The following is a 5221-nucleotide window of genomic DNA, read 5'->3' as shown; positions in this document are numbered from 1 at the left end:
CTTAATCAAGTGATTGCTTTAGTACAGGTGCTAATCTAGATGATAGGTTAATGATTATTAACTTGAGCTAAATACCTGAAAGGATTACTTAGTTGCAACTTAAGCTTTTTATGCAAAAAGTGTTGTCAAGCTAGCTCCACCAATAAAGCCTTGCATACTCCTTGGTGTCATATTATTTCTGGTTTATGACGGGTAAGTCTAGCTGAGTACCTTCTCGTACTCAGGGTTTATTCCCACTTGTTGCAGGTTGTGATGTATCATGGCTACTGCAAGAGTTGGATGACTCCTATCATAGTGGAGGAGTAAGATCATGGGCATGATCCTTCTTAGTTACCTCATCTATGTTGCTTTTGTTGGAGTTGACCTGGATACTGGCATGTATTTGAAATAAGGGCAATATTAGTTTCAAATTACTTTGCTTCCGCTACTTTTCAACTCAAGTTGTAATAACTATCTTGAACTCTGATGTATATCAAACTACTTGTGAAATGGATGTAACATGTGACTTGTTATGTTGAATCACTACGATCTTGGCTTGTAAGATGGTTGGTTTGAAATCCCTCGTGATTTCACGGACTACCGGGTTTATGAGAGTTCGATTACGTTAAAGCAACTGCTTTAGCGGGAGTTTTTCGTAGTTGATCTCTTGTAAATTGGGCGGTTCTGTTACAGAATCCACCGCTGGACTCCTATGCACAAGAACCACATGGAGCTGTTCCGTAATAAGGTCAGTAAGCCCACATCATTTACACGCCATCCTATCTACAAGTATGGTTACCGTATTATTTCCATTTTAATAAGGTGAACCAACAAACGATTGTGCGGGTCAACAATGTATAATTTAATGATTTTAATTCAACACTAGGCGTCGTCTCAGAATGTGCAGCTATTCTCTAAATACCAGTAATGACCATACAAACAAGCAAGCATATGCAGTCCAATTTGACATTCTGTACTAAAAATGAAATATTTTCTTTCTTGTTGGAACTTAAAATTAAAGGTGAGAACTTCTAAGTGGTTTTATGTTGAATATTGCTAATTCTTGCTGTCGTAAATGAAACTTATTGACATCACAAATTCACAAATACAATTTTAGAGTCCGAACATGAGAGAATGAAACAAGCTATGGTCTCTTGTGCATGAAAACTGCGCTAGATAATTCTTGAAAGCATGACATGGAAAAAGATAATTGGATGTCAAATAGATGAATACATGCACTAGAAACCATAGCTTGCCTTGCCGAATTGATTGCATGCTTGCATGCAGCTCCTTTTTTTTTTGCTTCCGCACACCCTGTCATTATATTCACCTAGCAAATAGTTGATCTTTTTTAGTGTTTTATCTTTTCATACCTCACTAATTTATGGCTATGCTAAAAGCTTCAGACCTAAGGATCACATGTAAGGGTGTAGAACAGTAGAATAATATATCTGTTATTTAACTTTTGTTGCAAGTTCCTTTCATCTATAAATCATGAAAATTTTCAGTATCCTATTCTTGTTAGTAGAGTGTAGAAGTTGCAGCCTTAGATGAGTATTTCTGTGAGAGGTAAAAACAGAATTGTGTTTTCAATGTAGCATTTTTGTAGGCTGCATGAGCTGTCCATAGTTGTTAAAATTTATACACTATACTTGTTGTTGTGATATGATGTAGTACTTGCTATTGTAATAAAATTTATACACTATATTCCTAGTCACAACATTTTTGGAGGTGAGCAAGGTGCTGAAGAAGGCGTAGGCCACAGGGAAGAAGGTGGAGCTGTGGCCATGCTTAGTCAATTCATTGACTTTGCAACATCCATGTTTCTTTTGTTTTTTTACATGGCCTTTCAATATACAGGTATTTTTCAGTGTTATAAGTAATTCCAATTAGACCGACTAAACTGCAACTAGAGATGTCAAACTAAGGATTATTTCTTGTTGTTTCTCAGGATGCCCTTTTACATTAGATTTATTTAAATGTAGCAGTTGATGCTTGTTGGGGACCATGGGATAAATGACTACAGCATATGGTCAAATCTTGATTAGATTTCTGCATAGGTGTTTACCAAAGTATGAAGGTCAAATTCACTGATGCTTGTTAGCTGTTTTGATTTTTATCAGCTAACTTCAAATCACAAACCATTCAAATTTACATATTGTTGCTAAACTGGAGAATGCAATGATTTGGATCACATAGTTCTGCATTTGCTTGTAGTCTAATTTAAGCTTCATATTCAAATCAGCACACTGAAATTTTGCCTGAAAAAGATAATATTTAACTCGCTACTAGATAGAAGAAGATTTACATTCAGAAAGGCACACAGAAAAACATAATAGTACAATTAAATCATGATCCATTACCAGTGTTACATCATGCTCAATGAATCAGGTTTTGGTAATAGTACAACATAGTTCAAACTTAAATTTTTATGAGATTATTTTGGTCCCATTGCATGACCCTAGTGGCTAAAATTATGCTAATTCTTTTTTTTTTGGCATAGTCACTTATTGTAGAATGATGAGAAGTCACTCACAGTTACAGACCGAGTTGCTGAATTTTAGTTTTGCATGGCTAACAGGTGGTGTTGGCTGATCTTTGCCTTATGCTTTTGCTTGTGACTTGTGATATAAATTTGTTACAATCTTGCTGTGATGACCTGACATGTGAGTGTGGCTGAGTGTCAGAAACTAAGAACTCAATTGAGAACTTTACACCTTGACATCAATAGAAACTGACAACTCAACTGAGTCTAGCAATCCTGCTCCATCCTCCTCTACAGAAATCAATATGTGCTTTGTTCTCCAAAAGTAAATAATGTGTGCTCTTGTAAATAACAGAGTTAAATGTTTCAGATTGCTTTGTCTGCTAGTGCCAGACTGCTAGATGATGCATTTGTTAAATCACTTTATTCATGTTAGGTGTGTGTCGGTGTATTATTGTATTAGGCACTTAGGCTGTTAGCTCTAGTACTTAGATTATTAATTCTGAAAGTCTGAAATATGAATATAGCAAGTACACAGTTATATGCTTCTTGTCACCTATTTTTCATGTCCCCATTTAGAATTGGAGAGATTGATGGATAGTAAAAGTATGTGGTTGCAACTGCATATTTAATTTTATACTGACTTACTGAGTACTAAGAACTGAGGTCTGACATAACTTTAGGCCTTGTTTAGTTCGCAAAAATTTTTAAGATTCCCTGTCACATCGAATCTTTGGTTGCATGCATGGAGCATTAAATATAAACGAAAATAAAAACTAACTGCACAGTTTACCTGTAATTTGTGAGATGAATCTTTTGAGCCTAGTTACTCCGTGATTGGATAATGTTTGTCAAATTAAAACGAAATGCTACAGTAGCCAAAAACAAAAAATTTTGCGAACTAAACAAGGCCTTAGTTTGTTATTTAGCAAAATAAAAATGGATCATCATTATTGGACAATGGATCTAGTCATCTAGTGGCTATGTATAACAGGTGTGGTTTGGTGGCAGCCTAATATGAATCTTTGTGGCCTAATCGGGTTTTGTTCAGACCATGTAGGACGATAATTTCTACTGAAAGCTAATTTTATTTTTTTTTTATTTATTTTGATATTTTTGTTGTAGGTATTGTTATTGGAGCGGCTTCTGCTTCTAGACCCTCTTCCTGCCTTTGCCAGGTGACCAGCTGCAGGCAAGAGTTCCACAACCGGTGTGTCCTTGAGTGGTGAGGGCTTGATCTGCAATTGCTTCTTGTTGTTCTTTAGGTTTGTTTTTCATCTTGGTGTTGCTAGGATCAGTCAAAGTGGGTATTCTGTTGCTGTGTAGCTTCATTGGTAATCTCAATCAGTGCAGAATGTGCTGCTAATCTGAATCTCTACCCCCCACACACACTGAATATAATTTGGATGAGTCACAAGCTCTGCTCTGAATTAACATTTGGTTGTTAGTAGCCATAGATTCATCTCTGAGTTATACGCCGATCTGTGATCCTTCCAAAACCATAGCATCACCTAAAATGATCCTTTTCATCTAGCAATGTTCTGTCTTTGTACTCCTTGTCATGTTGCACTTAAAAATTAAAAATCACAATATCAGTAAATGTATGGTGTCAATAGATTTTATACGTGCTCGTCTTTTGATATCATTTATCAGTTTATGTACATGTGGTATTTGTATCTATAATTTAAGGTTTAAATTTCACAATTCATTTCAGTACACATGATCTAGTTTTCTTGTGTTGCTTTTGCTTCTTCCCCTCCAATAAAGTCATTCTCAGTCAATGGGTTCATTCTCCCCTTCTCCAAAGATAAGTCATGGATAATTTTACTATGATTGACTTTGCAAATTTGCAAACCTATTAGTCTTTAATTTATGATTTCAAATTGCTTACTTCACTGAGTCCATTTGTTACTGCCAAAATATTATATTGCAATTTTAGTTTTTTTGTGAGGATATTGACAATTTTTTGTTTAACTAATGCATATACCAATGTCAACGATACTTTTTAGGAGGAAGCTGGAGGTTAAGTGGAGCACACGAGTGATATGATGGTCAACATCGAGCCAACCTTCTTTGCACTGCTAGACATGGCTTATTAGATTTTGATATGAAGTGTGTTTGATACCTTATGTGTGAGTTGTGTGTGTGTCTAAGCCAAATATGAGATGATTTGTACATAGCATATTTTGCATTAATGTTTGTCTAAATGCTTTATTGACTATATATTATTGTTCTAAAAGTTTATGTATATTTTTTTCATGGTTGCAATATGGAATATCGGCATAAACATTTGGTATTACAATATATGCTATAGCAACAAACAAACAGTGTACCAATGAAATAGTGGGTGCAGCAATAGTCTCCAAACTCTAGCAACACAATACTAAGCGTGGCAAAAGAGGGTCCAAGTATCGCAAGCAAATATTAATTGTGGCAATAGAGAGAATCTCTAGCAACCAAATATTTATCATGGCAACAAAGGGTTCCACCTATAGCAACCATAGTGATAATGTGGCAATAGAGAGGTCACCTGTAGCAACCAAATATTTGTCATGGCAATAGGAGGGTTCTACCTATAGCAACCACATAGATAGTGTGGTAATAGATGGTCCAGCTATTGCAATGCTATTGATGCGTAGAAATAAGTACTATTGCAACACCCCCTGTAGTTGCTAGTGCACCTATTGCTACTCTTCAGGTATGTGGCAACAAGTATCTCTAGCAATGGCAGGTATGTTGCAATAGTTATGCTTGCAA

At 35.7% G+C, this 5221-nt stretch overlaps 2 long non-coding RNA genes across 2 annotated transcripts; both read left to right on the top strand.

The window, feature by feature from the left end:
• Positions 675–3669, top strand: LOC110435529. The gene is made up of 3 exons (XR_002453246.1): positions 675–727; positions 1694–1839; positions 3590–3669. It is a non-coding gene; the product is annotated as an uncharacterized LOC110435529 (long non-coding RNA).
• LOC110435532 lies at positions 3658–4683 on the top strand. Its single transcript, XR_002453254.1, has 2 exons — positions 3658–3689; positions 4474–4683. It is a non-coding gene; the product is annotated as an uncharacterized LOC110435532 (long non-coding RNA).

The sequence above is a fragment of the Sorghum bicolor genome, chromosome 1 (assembly GCF_000003195.3).
Source record: "Sorghum bicolor cultivar BTx623 chromosome 1, Sorghum_bicolor_NCBIv3, whole genome shotgun sequence".
Classification (NCBI taxonomy): domain Eukaryota; kingdom Viridiplantae; phylum Streptophyta; class Magnoliopsida; order Poales; family Poaceae; genus Sorghum; species Sorghum bicolor.
Note: the sequence above shows the minus strand (reverse complement) of the source record. Positions and strands in the feature narration are given on the sequence as shown.